The sequence below is a fragment of the Trichomycterus rosablanca genome, chromosome 4, assembly GCF_030014385.1.
Source record: "Trichomycterus rosablanca isolate fTriRos1 chromosome 4, fTriRos1.hap1, whole genome shotgun sequence".
Taxonomy (NCBI): Eukaryota; Metazoa; Chordata; class Actinopteri; order Siluriformes; family Trichomycteridae; genus Trichomycterus; species Trichomycterus rosablanca.
The window spans coordinates 11,400,254-11,413,609 of record NC_085991.1 but is presented as its reverse complement, the minus strand read 5'-3'; the positions used below and the strand labels follow the sequence as shown (position 1 = coordinate 11,413,609).

At 49.5% G+C, this 13,356-nt stretch overlaps 22 non-coding genes and 1 pseudogene across 22 annotated transcripts; all 23 read right to left on the bottom strand.

The window, feature by feature from the left end:
* Positions 1–4,631: 4,631 nt before the first annotated feature.
* LOC134312682 (U2 spliceosomal RNA) lies at positions 4,632–4,771 on the bottom strand (annotated as a pseudogene).
* A 117-nt stretch (positions 4,772–4,888) lies between these two features.
* On the bottom strand, positions 4,889–5,003 carry LOC134312750 (U5 spliceosomal RNA). The gene has a single exon (XR_010011667.1). It is a non-coding gene; the product is annotated as a U5 spliceosomal RNA (small nuclear RNA).
* A 351-nt stretch (positions 5,004–5,354) lies between these two features.
* LOC134313269 (U2 spliceosomal RNA) lies at positions 5,355–5,545 on the bottom strand. The gene has a single exon (XR_010012156.1). It is a non-coding gene; the product is annotated as a U2 spliceosomal RNA (small nuclear RNA).
* A 117-nt stretch (positions 5,546–5,662) lies between these two features.
* Positions 5,663–5,777, bottom strand: LOC134312749 (U5 spliceosomal RNA). The gene has a single exon (XR_010011666.1). It is a non-coding gene; the product is annotated as a U5 spliceosomal RNA (small nuclear RNA).
* A 349-nt stretch (positions 5,778–6,126) lies between these two features.
* LOC134313268 (U2 spliceosomal RNA) lies at positions 6,127–6,317 on the bottom strand. The gene has a single exon (XR_010012155.1). It is a non-coding gene; the product is annotated as a U2 spliceosomal RNA (small nuclear RNA).
* Positions 6,318–6,434: 117 nt separating this feature from the next.
* Positions 6,435–6,549, bottom strand: LOC134312747 (U5 spliceosomal RNA). The gene has a single exon (XR_010011664.1). It is a non-coding gene; the product is annotated as a U5 spliceosomal RNA (small nuclear RNA).
* Positions 6,550–6,904: 355 nt separating this feature from the next.
* Positions 6,905–7,095, bottom strand: LOC134313267 (U2 spliceosomal RNA). Its single transcript, XR_010012154.1, has one exon. It is a non-coding gene; the product is annotated as a U2 spliceosomal RNA (small nuclear RNA).
* Positions 7,096–7,212: 117 nt separating this feature from the next.
* On the bottom strand, positions 7,213–7,327 carry LOC134312974 (U5 spliceosomal RNA). Its single transcript, XR_010011884.1, has one exon. It is a non-coding gene; the product is annotated as a U5 spliceosomal RNA (small nuclear RNA).
* Positions 7,328–7,677: 350 nt separating this feature from the next.
* On the bottom strand, positions 7,678–7,868 carry LOC134313240 (U2 spliceosomal RNA). Its single transcript, XR_010012130.1, has one exon. It is a non-coding gene; the product is annotated as a U2 spliceosomal RNA (small nuclear RNA).
* Positions 7,869–7,985: 117 nt separating this feature from the next.
* On the bottom strand, positions 7,986–8,100 carry LOC134312746 (U5 spliceosomal RNA). The gene has a single exon (XR_010011663.1). It is a non-coding gene; the product is annotated as a U5 spliceosomal RNA (small nuclear RNA).
* Positions 8,101–8,477: 377 nt separating this feature from the next.
* Positions 8,478–8,668, bottom strand: LOC134313266 (U2 spliceosomal RNA). Its single transcript, XR_010012153.1, has one exon. It is a non-coding gene; the product is annotated as a U2 spliceosomal RNA (small nuclear RNA).
* Positions 8,669–8,785: 117 nt separating this feature from the next.
* On the bottom strand, positions 8,786–8,900 carry LOC134312745 (U5 spliceosomal RNA). The gene has a single exon (XR_010011662.1). It is a non-coding gene; the product is annotated as a U5 spliceosomal RNA (small nuclear RNA).
* Positions 8,901–9,249: 349 nt separating this feature from the next.
* LOC134313265 (U2 spliceosomal RNA) lies at positions 9,250–9,440 on the bottom strand. Its single transcript, XR_010012152.1, has one exon. It is a non-coding gene; the product is annotated as a U2 spliceosomal RNA (small nuclear RNA).
* Positions 9,441–9,557: 117 nt separating this feature from the next.
* On the bottom strand, positions 9,558–9,672 carry LOC134312744 (U5 spliceosomal RNA). The gene has a single exon (XR_010011661.1). It is a non-coding gene; the product is annotated as a U5 spliceosomal RNA (small nuclear RNA).
* Positions 9,673–10,020: 348 nt separating this feature from the next.
* LOC134313264 (U2 spliceosomal RNA) lies at positions 10,021–10,211 on the bottom strand. Its single transcript, XR_010012151.1, has one exon. It is a non-coding gene; the product is annotated as a U2 spliceosomal RNA (small nuclear RNA).
* A 117-nt stretch (positions 10,212–10,328) lies between these two features.
* Positions 10,329–10,443, bottom strand: LOC134312743 (U5 spliceosomal RNA). Its single transcript, XR_010011660.1, has one exon. It is a non-coding gene; the product is annotated as a U5 spliceosomal RNA (small nuclear RNA).
* Positions 10,444–10,792: 349 nt separating this feature from the next.
* LOC134313263 (U2 spliceosomal RNA) lies at positions 10,793–10,983 on the bottom strand. The gene has a single exon (XR_010012150.1). It is a non-coding gene; the product is annotated as a U2 spliceosomal RNA (small nuclear RNA).
* Positions 10,984–11,100: 117 nt separating this feature from the next.
* Positions 11,101–11,215, bottom strand: LOC134312741 (U5 spliceosomal RNA). Its single transcript, XR_010011658.1, has one exon. It is a non-coding gene; the product is annotated as a U5 spliceosomal RNA (small nuclear RNA).
* A 346-nt stretch (positions 11,216–11,561) lies between these two features.
* LOC134313236 (U2 spliceosomal RNA) lies at positions 11,562–11,752 on the bottom strand. Its single transcript, XR_010012126.1, has one exon. It is a non-coding gene; the product is annotated as a U2 spliceosomal RNA (small nuclear RNA).
* A 117-nt stretch (positions 11,753–11,869) lies between these two features.
* Positions 11,870–11,984, bottom strand: LOC134312740 (U5 spliceosomal RNA). The gene has a single exon (XR_010011657.1). It is a non-coding gene; the product is annotated as a U5 spliceosomal RNA (small nuclear RNA).
* Positions 11,985–12,333: 349 nt separating this feature from the next.
* Positions 12,334–12,524, bottom strand: LOC134313249 (U2 spliceosomal RNA). Its single transcript, XR_010012138.1, has one exon. It is a non-coding gene; the product is annotated as a U2 spliceosomal RNA (small nuclear RNA).
* Positions 12,525–12,641: 117 nt separating this feature from the next.
* LOC134312739 (U5 spliceosomal RNA) lies at positions 12,642–12,756 on the bottom strand. Its single transcript, XR_010011656.1, has one exon. It is a non-coding gene; the product is annotated as a U5 spliceosomal RNA (small nuclear RNA).
* Positions 12,757–13,102: 346 nt separating this feature from the next.
* On the bottom strand, positions 13,103–13,293 carry LOC134313235 (U2 spliceosomal RNA). The gene has a single exon (XR_010012125.1). It is a non-coding gene; the product is annotated as a U2 spliceosomal RNA (small nuclear RNA).
* Between the last annotated feature and the right edge of the window lie 63 nt (positions 13,294–13,356).

Sequence of the window (13,356 nt, the reverse complement as noted above, 5' to 3'; positions counted from 1 at the left end):
TTCATTGTATTTATCATGTCTTTTTCATACACATCTCCCATAATCTTCCCCACTTTTCCTTCCCCTTTTCCCACCCCAAGTCCACTTCATCTTCTTTCATTCTTGTCTTAATTTCCCATTCGGCTTTCTTGACTATCCCCATCACTCCCTTTCCCTTCCCTCCCTTCACTTCCGCCTGTCTATCCTCCCATATCCCTCTCTTAACCAGGCTTATTGTTAGCCACAACATGAATCTGCTTCTCCCTTTTCCCATTCCTCCTATCCCTTTGTTTACAACCTCCCATGTTACTCTAAACCCCCTTCTTATATTATCCAACCATGTTCCCACCTTCTGCCATACTTCCCTAGCTACCTTACATTCCCAAAATACGTGTATTATTGATTCCTCCCTTCCACACCCCTCTCTCGGACACACATTTGTCTTGCTTATCCCGTGTCTGTACATTATTTCTTTTACCGGTAATTTCCTGTGTACTATTTGCCAATTTATATCTTTTAAACTGTTTTCCAGCCCCAGTGGTTGTACTCTAGTCCATACTGTCCCTGCTTCTATTCTTCTGTTGCTTTCTCTTACCTTTCTACTCCTAACCTCCTCATATAATCTTTTGTGACTTGTGCATATGTTTCTGTCTTTTCCCTCTCTATTTACCTTTAACCAGTTGGCAGCCTGCCCATAATGCCATGGCAGCTGCTCCGCCCTTGGACCTCTGTTGTCCCACTCCATTACACCCCGTGTGTGGTATGCAAAATATAATTTCAGGAAATACCATCCTGGGTGTTGTGCCTCCTGCGCTAACTCCTGCATTATGCTTGCCACATAAATGCAGTCCAATTTCAGTCCTACATCTAAAACCCCTCTCCCCCCTTCCTCTATTTTCCTGTACATTATCTCCCTTGCTACGTATTCATACTTTCCTCCCCACATAAAACGAAATACTTCCCTTTGTACCCACCTCCTTCCACTCACTGGTAGTGGGTAGATGTACGCCAGGTACATCAGAAAGGGAAGTACCTCCGCCTTAATTACCAGACTCTTCCCTATATAGGACAGTTTCCTCCCAGTCCATAGTCCTAACTTTTGTTTCATCTTTATTAACCTCTCTCCCCAATTCAACCCTGCTGCTCCCTGATTTTCAAATTTTACCCCTAAAATCTTCATTGGCCCCTCACTTACCTCCAACCCTCCCACCGAATCTTTCCTATCCTTCACTGTCCCAAAAAATTTTAACTTAGATTTTTCCCTATTCAATTTCGCCCCAGACCCCACTCCGAATTTTTCCACTATATCCAATGTTCTCTCTATGTCACTATCTATTCTACCCAAAATTGTCATGTCGTCTGCATACTGCGCTATCTTCACCCTATATCCACCTGCTCCCGGCACCAAAACCCCTACTATCTCCTTGTCCTTTCTAATCTTTTCCGCCAGCGGCTCCATGTACATTATGAATAGGAGTGGCGATAACGGACACCCCTGTAATATACCCCCCGCTGTCTCAAAACTCCTCCCTAGATACCCGTTCATACTTACTCTGCTGTATGTCCTCCTGTACACTGTTTTAACCCATCTGACCAGTTTTTCTCCCATCCCCATCTTTTCCATGACTCTAAACAAAAATTCCCTGTCCACTCTGTCGAACGCCTTTGATTGGTCCAGGCTTGCTATCATCAATGGCAGCTTCCGGTCTCCTGACCACGCCACCACGTCCCTGATGAGCTGTAGATTCCACCTTGTGCTTCTACCCTCTATTCCACATGTCTGGTCTACATGTATGACATGTGGCAGTGCCTTCCTCAACCTACCTGCCAATATTTTCGCCATTATTTTACTGTCCACCCCCAACATCGATAATGGCCTATAGTTATCCAGATTTTCCCTTTCCCCCTTTTTGTATATTGGCGTCACTACCCCTGTCGCCATTGTTCCTTTGATTTCCCCTTCCTCCAGTATTTTGTTAAACACTTCTGTTAGGTCTCCGCTTACCACTTCATTAAACCTTTTATAAAACTCTCCGGGTATACCATCTATCCCTGGTACTTTCCCTTTTTTCAGGCTTTTTATTGCCTCCTTCACCTCCTCCTCCCTTATGCTTTTATTTATTTCCTGCTTTATGTCCCTAGGCACCTCCTTTTCTAGTTCTTTTATAAATGCATCTCCTACTTCTACCTCCACTTCCCTCTCCCTAAAATACCTCCTATAATACTCTGTCCCTACCTGTAACATCTCCTCATTTTGTACTTTTAGCTGTCCCTGCTCGTCCCTTATTCCCTCTATCCCTCTCTCTTCTCTTCTTTCTCTAGCTTTCCCTATCCAATATGTATCTACTCTTTCCCCTCTCTCCCTAAACTCCTGTCCTGCCATTAACATATACTTCTCTGCTCTTCCCTCATATATCTTCCTTATCTGTCCCTGTACTATTTCTACTCTATCTCTGTCAACCTCCTTCCCTTCATTCTCTTTCTCCTTCTCCTTCGCTAGTTCCCCCCACATTTTCCTTAAATTCCCCTTTTCCTCCATTATCCTCTCCCTGCTCTTCCATATCCCCCACTGCTTTATCCTTTTCTTTGCTATCTCCCACCACTCTATACTTCCCTCACATAGCCCTTTTAATCCCCTAACCCCTTCCCAAAACTCTCTAAAATCCTCTTCTATCCCCCTTTTCTCTAATATTTTTACATTTAATTTCCAGTATCCTGTCCCATATTTTCTTCCTCCCACTTTTACCTCAGCCATCACCAGGTCATGGTCGGAAAAGTTCACACTTCTTGTTTCCCCTGCCACCACTTCCATACTTCTGCTCACGAGAATCCCATCCAATCTACTTTCATCCCCCCTTGTATTCCTCCATGTTGGTCCTTCCATTCCCCTTCCTACCTTCCTTCCTATGTCCACTAACTTATGTGTTTTAATTATGTCTGCAATTATTCCTGTTGCTTCGTCTCCTGCTCCCGCCAGATTAATATTAAAGTCCCCTCCCATAACCAAAAAATTACTTGTTGCACCTAATAGCTTGGCATCCTCGTAAAAAACCCTTTTGTCTTTTAAATGTTGTGGTCCGTATATATTCAAAATCCTCATCTTTACACCCCCCCAACTTAAATCCACTCCAACCATCCTCCCCACTTCACCACCTATAACTTGTTTTAAGTTCATACCCCATCCCTTAAACAGAATCCCAACTCCACTGGAGTGTACCCCCCTATGGACCACACTGATTTCCCCCTCCCCCAGTCCTTTTGGAATCTTTCAATGTCCTTCAAGTCCTTTAGGTGCGCTTCCTGAATAAAACAAATGTCCAAACTTAAATCTTCTATAAAACTAAAAACCAAACTTCTTTTCTTCGTGTTTCTCAGCCCTCTGGCGTTGAACGTCCCTATTTTTAGTGTCCTTTCCATTTAGTTTTCCTTTTATTTCTTTTCCTTCCCACTAGTCTCTTCATCGCCCCCTTGAGTACTTCTTTGGTTTTCTGACCCTGTTGAACAGTCCATACTCACCCCTTCCTCTTCTGAGCATGTTGTGTGTATTGTCTGCATAGTCTCATTTAAATTCCTAAGCAGTTCTTCATATATTTGCTCCTCCTCTCCTTCCTCATCCTCTACCACTTGGCTCCAACTTAGCCCTTCAGGGCGTGTTCTCCTGACTGGGCTGTCCCCCAGCTCATCTTCAGGAAACGGACGTTTGCCACCCACTGTTTGTTCCACCTCACCACCGGGAGTGCTGCCTTCCTCCTGTCTTACCTGTACCTCTTCTTTCTTCTTCTTTCCCTTTCCTTCGTTCAGCTCTTTGGTTTTCTTTGTCTTTGTTCCCGCTGTTTTCTCTGTTGTTTGTGTTCCTGCCTCCGGTTTCTCTTTATCCCTTCCAGGCTCTTCCTCTTGTGTTGTTCCTTGCTCCTTCTCTTTCTCTCCTGAGCTTGTGGCTTCCATCTGTGTCTCCATTTCCCCCTCGATGAAATCAGTGTTGAACAGGTCGGCAAATGTTCGCCTTTTCCTCGGGCAGTTCTTGTACAAGTGGTCCTCCTTGTCACATAGGCTGCATTTCTTAGGCATCTTGCACTCTGCTGCTCCATGCTCCTCCGACCCACAGTTCCGGCACCTCTGCCTATCACATGTTGCCCCTATGTGCCCAGCTCCTCCACATTTTCGGCAGGTCAATGGCTGTCCTTGATAAAATAGGAACCCTCTATGTGGTCCTATAGCAAACGACCCTGGTGGCTGTGCCACTCCTCCTGGTGCTCCCGGCTCTGGTCTGAACTGCACCCTGTATCTCCGTCGCCCATTCCAAATCCCATACCTGTTTGTCTGTTTCTCTCCACCTTCCACTTTAAGGCAGTACCTTTGCAGGTATTGTCTAATGTCCTCCTCCTCCACGAATGGGTTGTACATGTGTACCGTTAGGTTCACCGTCTCCCAGATAAACAGGGCTCTCACCATCAGTCCTTCTAGGTCTCTATGCTCCTTCTGTCTTTCCCATGCTGCTAAGAACTCTTGGCACGCTGGCATATTATTAAAAGTTATGTCCATGAATCCCGTGTTAGAAAAATCTTGCAGGCAGTAAATTTCAGTGGCCTCCAGCTTAAACAGCTTTCTCAAAACTCTTTGAACCAGATGTTCCACCGTTAGCTTCGTTCTCTGTTCGTTTCTCGTCACTTCAACTCTCACTGAATTTTTAAGCCGCGTCACTCGGACCGGCCCTCTCGCATCGTTTCCCGCCATCCGTCTCTAATAAGAACAGATACTACACTTGATCTTAGCCAAAAGGCCGAGAAGCGATAACCTGAAATAGGCGCCGGGCCACGGGCCCTACCTTTTGAGGGTCCGGACTAGTGGACGGCGCTGACCGGCCGCCTTCACGCCCACACACCTTCTGTCATTCCACCAGCAAAAGAGCAGCTTTGCAAAGACAAAGCCTTCAAAAAATAAGTTGAACTTGTCAACGTTCCTCTCCACGGAAATCTTTAGTAAAAGGCGAAAGATTTGTACGTGAATGAAGAGAAACTCCAGCCCTGCTCGCAGGTCGCCCGGGCCTCCGTAGGCCACCGGCCGCTCAAGGAAGAGGGCTCGAGGTAGAGCGACGAAAACCTGCAGCAAAAGCGCCCTTGGGTCGTCGGGTGGGTGACGAGGCAGCACAGCCTTTGCCTGGAGAAACACAGGGAGGGGGAAAATTAAGTCTTTCGCCTTTTTTTTTTTTTTTTTTTTTTTTAAGTAAAATGGAGGGAAAATGAAAAAGCGGGTAAAGGGGGACTCCCTAGCGCAAAAGGACCGAGGAAACCCAGGGCCGTACCCCTAATCCCAACAGCTTTCCAGCAGGGGCCAGTCACCAGCATTCGTCAATTACTCTTTCGTTTGACCGTTTATGAGGGTGCACCGTGCCAGGAGGCAATGCAATACCTGGTCGATGCGTGGAGTGGACGGAGCAAGCCCCTCTTCCGACTCCCAGGCCTAAAAATCCATTTAATATATGGTCCTCGGGTAGAGGACGTATCAGATATTAAACTGATAAGAACAGATACTACACTTGATCTTAGCCAAAAGGCCGAGAAGCGATAACCTGAAATAGGCGCCGGGCCACGGGCCCTACCTTTTGAGGGTCCGGACTAGTGGACGGCGCTGACCGGCCGCCTTCACGCCCACACACCTTCTGTCATTCCACCAGCAAAAGAGCAGCTTTGCAAAGACAAAGCCTTCAAAAAATAAGTTGAACTTGTCAACGTTCCTCTCCACGGAAATCTTTAGTAAAAGGCGAAAGATTTGTACGTGAATGAAGAGAAACTCCAGCCCTGCTCGCAGGTCGCCCGGGCCTCCGTAGGCCACCGGCCGCTCAAGGAAGAGGGCTCGAGGTAGAGCGACGAAAACCTGCAGCAAAAGCGCCCTTGGGTCGTCGGGTGGGTGACGAGGCAGCACAGCCTTTGCCTGGAGAAACACAGGGAGGGGGAAAATTAAGTCTTTCGCCTTTTTTTTTTTTTTTTTTTTTTAAGTAAAATGGAGGGAAAATGGAAAAGCGGGTAAAGGGGGACTCCCTAGCGCAAAAGGACCGAGGAAACCCAGGGCCGTACCCCTAATCCCAACAGCTTTCCAGCAGGGGCCAGTCACCAGCATTCGTCAATTACTCTTTCGTTTGACCGTTTATGAGGGTGCACCGTGCCAGGAGGCAATGCAATACCTGGTCGATGCGTGGAGTGGACGGAGCAAGCCCCTCTTCCGACTCCCAGGCCTAAAAATCCATTTAATATATGGTCCTCGGGTAGAGGACGTATCAGATATTAAACTGATAAGAACAGATACTACACTTGATCTTAGCCAAAAGGCCGAGAAGCGATAACCTGAAATAGGCGCCGGGCCACGGGCCCTACCTTTTGAGGGTCCGGACTAGTGGACGGCGCTGACCGGCCGCCTTCACGCCCACACACCTTCTGTCATTCCACCAGCAAAAGAGCAGCTTTGCAAAGACAAAGCCTTCAAAAAATAAGTTGAACTTGTCAACGTTCCTCTCCACGGAAATCTTTAGTAAAAGGCGAAAGATTTGTACGTGAATGAAGAGAAACTCCAGCCCTGCTCGCCGGTCGCCCGGGCCTCCGTAGGCCACCGGCCGCTCAAGGAAGAGGGCTCGAGGTAGAGCGACGAAAACCTGCAGCAAAAGCGCCCTTGGGTCGTCGGGTGGGTGACGAGGCAGCACAGCCTTTGCCTGGAGAAACACAGGGAGGGGGAAAATTAAGTCTTTCGCCTTTTTTTTTTTTTTTTTTTTTTTTTTTTAAGTAAAATGGAGGGAAAATGAAAAAGCGGGTAAAGGGGGACTCCCTAGCGCAAAAGGACCGAGGAAACCCAGGGCCGTACCCCTAATCCCAACAGCTTTCCAGCAGGGGCCAGTCACCAGCATTCGTCAATTACTCTTTCGTTTGACCGTTTATGAGGGTGCACCGTGCCAGGAGGCAATGCAATACCTGGTCGATGCGTGGAGTGGACGGAGCAAGCCCCTCTTCCGACTCCCAGGCCTAAAAATCCATTTAATATATGGTCCTCGGGTAGAGGACGTATCAGATATTAAACTGATAAGAACAGATACTACACTTGATCTTAGCCAAAAGGCCGAGAAGCGATAACCTGAAATAGGCGCCGGGCCACGGGCCCTACCTTTTGAGGGTCCGGACTAGTGGACGGCGCTGACCGGCCGCCTTCACGCCCACACACCTTCTGTCATTCCACCAGCAAAAGAGCAGCTTTGCAAAGACAAAGCCTTCAAAAAATAAGTTGAACTTGTCAACGTTCCTCTCCACGGAAATCTTTAGTAAAAGGTGAAAGATTTGTACGTGAATGAAGAGAAACTCCAGCCCTGCTCGCCGGTCGCCCGGGCCTCCGTAGGCCACCGGCCGCTCAAGGAAGAGGGCTCGAGGTAGAGCGACGAAAACCTGCAGCAAAAGCGCCCTTGGGTCGTCGGGTGGGTGACGAGGCAGCACAGCCTTTGCCTGGAGAAACACAGGGAGGGGGAAAATTAAGTCTTTCGCCTTTTTTTTTTTTTTTTTTTTTTTAAGTAAAATGGAGGGAAAATGGAAAAGCGGGTAAAGGGGGACTCCCTAGCGCAAAAGGACCGAGGAAACCCAGGGCCGTACCCCTAATCCCAACAGCTTTCCAGCAGGGGCCAGTCACCAGCATTCGTCAATTACTCTTTCGTTTGACCGTTTATGAGGGTGCACCGTACCAGGAGGCAATGCAATACCTGGTCGATGCGTGGAGTGGACGGAGCAAGCCCCTCTTCCGACTCCCAGGCCTAAAAATCCATTTAATATATGGTCCTCGGGTAGAGGACGTATCAGATATTAAACTGATAAGAACAGATACTACACTTGATCTTAGCCAAAAGGCCGAGAAGCGATAACCTGAAATAGGCGCCGGGCCACGGGCCCTACCTTTTGAGGGTCCGGACTAGTGGACGGCGCTGACCGGCCGCCTTCACGCCCACACACCTTCTGTCATTCCACCAGCAAAAGAGCAGCTTTGCAAAGACAAAGCCTTCAAAAAATAAGTTGAACTTGTCAACGTTCCTCTCCACGGAAATCTTTAGTAAAAGGCGAAAGATTTGTACGTGAATGAAGAGAAACTCCAGCCCTGCTCGCAGGTCGCCCGGGCCTCCGTAGGCCACCGGCCGCTCAAGGAAGAGGGCTCGAGGTAGAGCGACGAAAACCTGCAGCAAAAGCGCCCTTGGGTCGTCGGGTGGGTGACGAGGCAGCACAGCCTTTGCCTGGAGAAACACAGGGAGGGGGAAAATTAAGTCTTTCGCCTTTTTTTTTTTTTTTTTTTTTTTTAAGTAAAATGGAGGGAAAATGAAAAAGCGGGTAAAGGGGGACTCCCTAGCGCAAAAGGACCGAGGAAACCCCGGGCCTAGGCTAGGCAAAGGTCTAAGGCGCCGTACCCCTAATCCCAACAGCTTTCCAGCAGGGGCCAGTCACCAGCATTCGTCAATTACTCTTTCGTTTGACCGTTTATGAGGGTGCACCGTGCCAGGAGGCAATGCAATACCTGGTCGATGCGTGGAGTGGACGGAGCAAGCCCCTCTTCCGACTCCCAGGCCTAAAAATCCATTTAATATATGGTCCTCGGGTAGAGGACGTATCAGATATTAAACTGATAAGAACAGATACTACACTTGATCTTAGCCAAAAGGCCGAGAAGCGATAACCTGAAATAGGCGCCGGGCCACGGGCCCTACCTTTTGAGGGTCCGGACTAGTGGACGGCGCTGACCGGCCGCCTTCACGCCCACACACCTTCTGTCATTCCACCAGCAAAAGAGCAGCTTTGCAAAGACAAAGCCTTCAAAAAATAAGTTGAACTTGTCAACGTTCCTCTCCACGGAAATCTTTAGTAAAAGGCGAAAGATTTGTACGTGAATGAAGAGAAACTCCAGCCCTGCTCGCCGGTCGCCCGGGCCTCCGTAGGCCACCGGCCGCTCAAGGAAGAGGGCTCGAGGTAGAGCGACGAAAACCTGCAGCAAAAGCGCCCTTGGGTCGTCGGGTGGGTGACGAGGCAGCACAGCCTTTGCCTGGAGAAACACAGGGAGGGGGAAAATTAAGTCTTTCGCCTTTTTTTTTTTTTTTTTTTTTTAAGTAAAATGGAGGGAAAATGGAAAAGCGGGTAAAGGGGGACTCCCTAGCGCAAAAGGACCGAGGAAACCCAGGGCCGTACCCCTAATCCCAACAGCTTTCCAGCAGGGGCCAGTCACCAGCATTCGTCAATTACTCTTTCGTTTGACCGTTTATGAGGGTGCACCGTGCCAGGAGGCAATGCAATACCTGGTCGATGCGTGGAGTGGACGGAGCAAGCCCCTCTTCCGACTCCCAGGCCTAAAAATCCATTTAATATATGGTCCTCGGGTAGAGGACGTATCAGATATTAAACTGATAAGAACAGATACTACACTTGATCTTAGCCAAAAGGCCGAGAAGCGATAACCTGAAATAGGCGCCGGGCCACGGGCCCTACCTTTTGAGGGTCCGGACTAGTGGACGGCGCTGACCGGCCGCCTTCACGCCCACACACCTTCTGTCATTCCACCAGCAAAAGAGCAGCTTTGCAAAGACAAAGCCTTCAAAAAATAAGTTGAACTTGTCAACGTTCCTCTCCACGGAAATCTTTAGTAAAAGGCGAAAGATTTGTACGTGAATGAAGAGAAACTCCAGCCCTGCTCGCCGGTCGCCCGGGCCTCCGTAGGCCACCGGCCGCTCAAGGAAGAGGGCTCGAGGTAGAGCGACGAAAACCTGCAGCAAAAGCGCCCTTGGGTCGTCGGGTGGGTGACGAGGCAGCACAGCCTTTGCCTGGAGAAACACAGGGAGGGGGAAAATTAAGTCTTTCGCCTTTTTTTTTTTTTTTTTTTTTAAGTAAAATGGAGGGAAAATGGAAAAGCGGGTAAAGGGGGACTCCCTAGCGCAAAAGGACCGAGGAAACCCAGGGCCGTACCCCTAATCCCAACAGCTTTCCAGCAGGGGCCAGTCACCAGCATTCGTCAATTACTCTTTCGTTTGACCGTTTATGAGGGTGCACCGTGCCAGGAGGCAATGCAATACCTGGTCGATGCGTGGAGTGGACGGAGCAAGCCCCTCTTCCGACTCCCAGGCCTAAAAATCCATTTAATATATGGTCCTCGGGTAGAGGACGTATCAGATATTAAACTGATAAGAACAGATACTACACTTGATCTTAGCCAAAAGGCCGAGAAGCGATAACCTGAAATAGGCGCCGGGCCACGGGCCCTACCTTTTGAGGGTCCGGACTAGTGGACGGCGCTGACCGGCCGCCTTCACGCCCACACACCTTCTGTCATTCCACCAGCAAAAGAGCAGCTTTGCAAAGACAAAGCCTTCAAAAAATAAGTTGAACTTGTCAACGTTCCTCTCCACGGAAATCTTTAGTAAAAGGCGAAAGATTTGTACGTGAATGAAGAGAAACTCCAGCCCTGCTCGCCGGTCGCCCGGGCCTCCGTAGGCCACCGGCCGCTCAAGGAAGAGGGCTCGAGGTAGAGCGACGAAAACCTGCAGCAAAAGCGCCCTTGGGTCGTCGGGTGGGTGACGAGGCAGCACAGCCTTTGCCTGGAGAAACACAGGGAGGGGGAAAATTAAGTCTTTCGCCTTTTTTTTTTTTTTTTTTTTTTAAGTAAAATGGAGGGAAAATGGAAAAGCGGGTAAAGGGGGACTCCCTAGCGCAAAAGGACCGAGGAAACCCAGGGCCGTACCCCTAATCCCAACAGCTTTCCAGCAGGGGCCAGTCACCAGCATTCGTCAATTACTCTTTCGTTTGACCGTTTATGAGGGTGCACCGTGCCAGGAGGCAATGCAATACCTGGTCGATGCGTGGAGTGGACGGAGCAAGCCCCTCTTCCGACTCCCAGGCCTAAAAATCCATTTAATATATGGTCCTCGGGTAGAGGACGTATCAGATATTAAACTGATAAGAACAGATACTACACTTGATCTTAGCCAAAAGGCCGAGAAGCGATAACCTGAAATAGGCGCCGGGCCACGGGCCCTACCTTTTGAGGGTCCGGACTAGTGGACGGCGCTGACCGGCCGCCTTCACGCCCACACACCTTCTGTCATTCCACCAGCAAAAGAGCAGCTTTGCAAAGACAAAGCCTTCAAAAAATAAGTTGAACTTGTCAACGTTCCTCTCCACGGAAATCTTTAGTAAAAGGCGAAAGATTTGTACGTGAATGAAGAGAAACTCCAGCCCTGCTCGCCGGTCGCCCGGGCCTCCGTAGGCCACCGGCCGCTCAAGGAAGAGGGCTCGAGGTAGAGCGACGAAAACCTGCAGCAAAAGCGCCCTTGGGTCGTCGGGTGGGTGACGAGGCAGCACAGCCTTTGCCTGGAGAAACACAGGGAGGGGGAAAATTAAGTCTTTCGCCTTTTTTTTTTTTTTTTTTTAAGTACAATGGAGGGAAAATGAAAAAGCGGGTAAAGGGGGACTCCCTAGCGCAAAAGGACCGAGGAAACCCAGGGCCGTACCCCTAATCCCAACAGCTTTCCAGCAGGGGCCAGTCACCAGCATTCGTCAATTACTCTTTTGTTTGACCGTTTATGAGGGTGCACCGTGCCAGGAGGCAATGCAATACCTGGTCGATGCGTGGAGTGGACGGAGCAAGCCCCTCTTCCGACTCCCAGGCCTAAAAATCCATTTAATATATGGTCCTCGGATAGAGGACGTATCAGATATTAAACTGATAAGAACAGATACTACACTTGATCTTAGCCAAAAGGCCGAGAAGCGATAACCTGAAATAGGCGCCGGGCCACGGGCCCTACCTTTTGAGGGTCCGGACTAGTGGACGGCGCTGACCGGCCGCCTTCACGCCCACACACCTTCTGTCATTCCACCAGCAAAAGAGCAGCTTTGCAAAGACAAAGCCTTCAAAAAATAAGTTGAACTTGTCAACGTTCCTCTCCACGGAAATCTTTAGTAAAAGGCGAAAGATTTGTACGTGAATGAAGAGAAACTCCAGCCCTGCTCGCAGGTCGCCCGGGCCTCCGTAGGCCACCGGCCGCTCAAGGAAGAGGGCTCGAGGTAGAGCGACGAAAACCTGCAGCAAAAGCGCCCTTGGGTCGTCGGGTGGGTGACGAGGCAGCACAGCCTTTGCCTGGAGAAACACAGGGAGGGGGAAAATTAAGTCTTTCGCCTTTTTTTTTTTTTTTTTTTTTTAAGTAAAATGGAGGGAAAATGGAAAAGCGGGTAAAGGGGGACTCCCTAGCGCAAAAGGACCGAGGAAACCCAGGGCCGTACCCCTAATCCCAACAGCTTTCCAGCAGGGGCCAGTCACCAGCATTCGTCAATTACTCTTTCGTTTGACCGTTTATGAGGGTGCACCGTGCCAGGAGGCAATGCAATACCTGGTCGATGCGTGGAGTAGACGGAGCAAGCCCCTCTTCCGACTCCCAGGCCTAAAAATCCATTTAATATATGGTCCTCGGGTAGAGGACGTATCAGATATTAAACTGATAAGAACAGATACTACACTTGATCTTAGCCAAAAGGCCGAGAAGCGATAACCTGAAATAGGCGCCGGGCCACGGGCCCTACCTTTTGAGGGTCCGGACTAGTGGACGGCGCTGACCGGCCGCCTTCACGCCCACACACCTTCTGTCATTCCACCAGCAAAAGAGCAGCTTTGCAAAGACAAAGCCTTCAAAAAATAAGTTGAACTTGTCAACGTTCCTCTCCACGGAAATCTTTAGTAAAAGGCGAAAGATTTGTACGTGAATGAAGAGAAACTCCAGCCCTGCTCGCCGGTCGCCCGGGCCTCCGTAGGCCACCGGCCGCTCAAGGAAGAGGGCTCGAGGTAGAGCGACGAAAACCTGCAGCAAAAGCGCCCTTGGGTCGTCGGGTGGGTGACGAGGCAGCACAGCCTTTGCCTGGAGAAACACAGGGAGGGGGAAAATTAAGTCTTTCGCCTTTTTTTTTTTTTTTTTTTAAGTACAATGGAGGGAAAATGAAAAAGCGGGTAAAGGGGGACTCCCTAGCGCAAAAGGACCGAGGAAACCCAGGGCCGTACCCCTAATCCCAACAGCTTTCCAGCAGGGGCCAGTCACCAGCATTCGTCAATTACTCTTTTGTTTGACCGTTTATGAGGGTGCACCGTGCCAGGAGGCAATGCAATACCTGGTCGATGCGTGGAGTGGACGGAGCAAGCCCCTCTTCCGACTCCCAGGCCTAAAAATCCATTTAATATATGGTCCTCGGATAGAGGACGTATCAGATATTAAACTGATAAGAACAGATACTACACTTGATCTTAGCCAAAAGGCCGAGAAGCGATAACCTGAAATAGGCGCCGGGCCACGGGCCCTACCTTTTGAGGGTCCGGACTAGTGGACGGCGC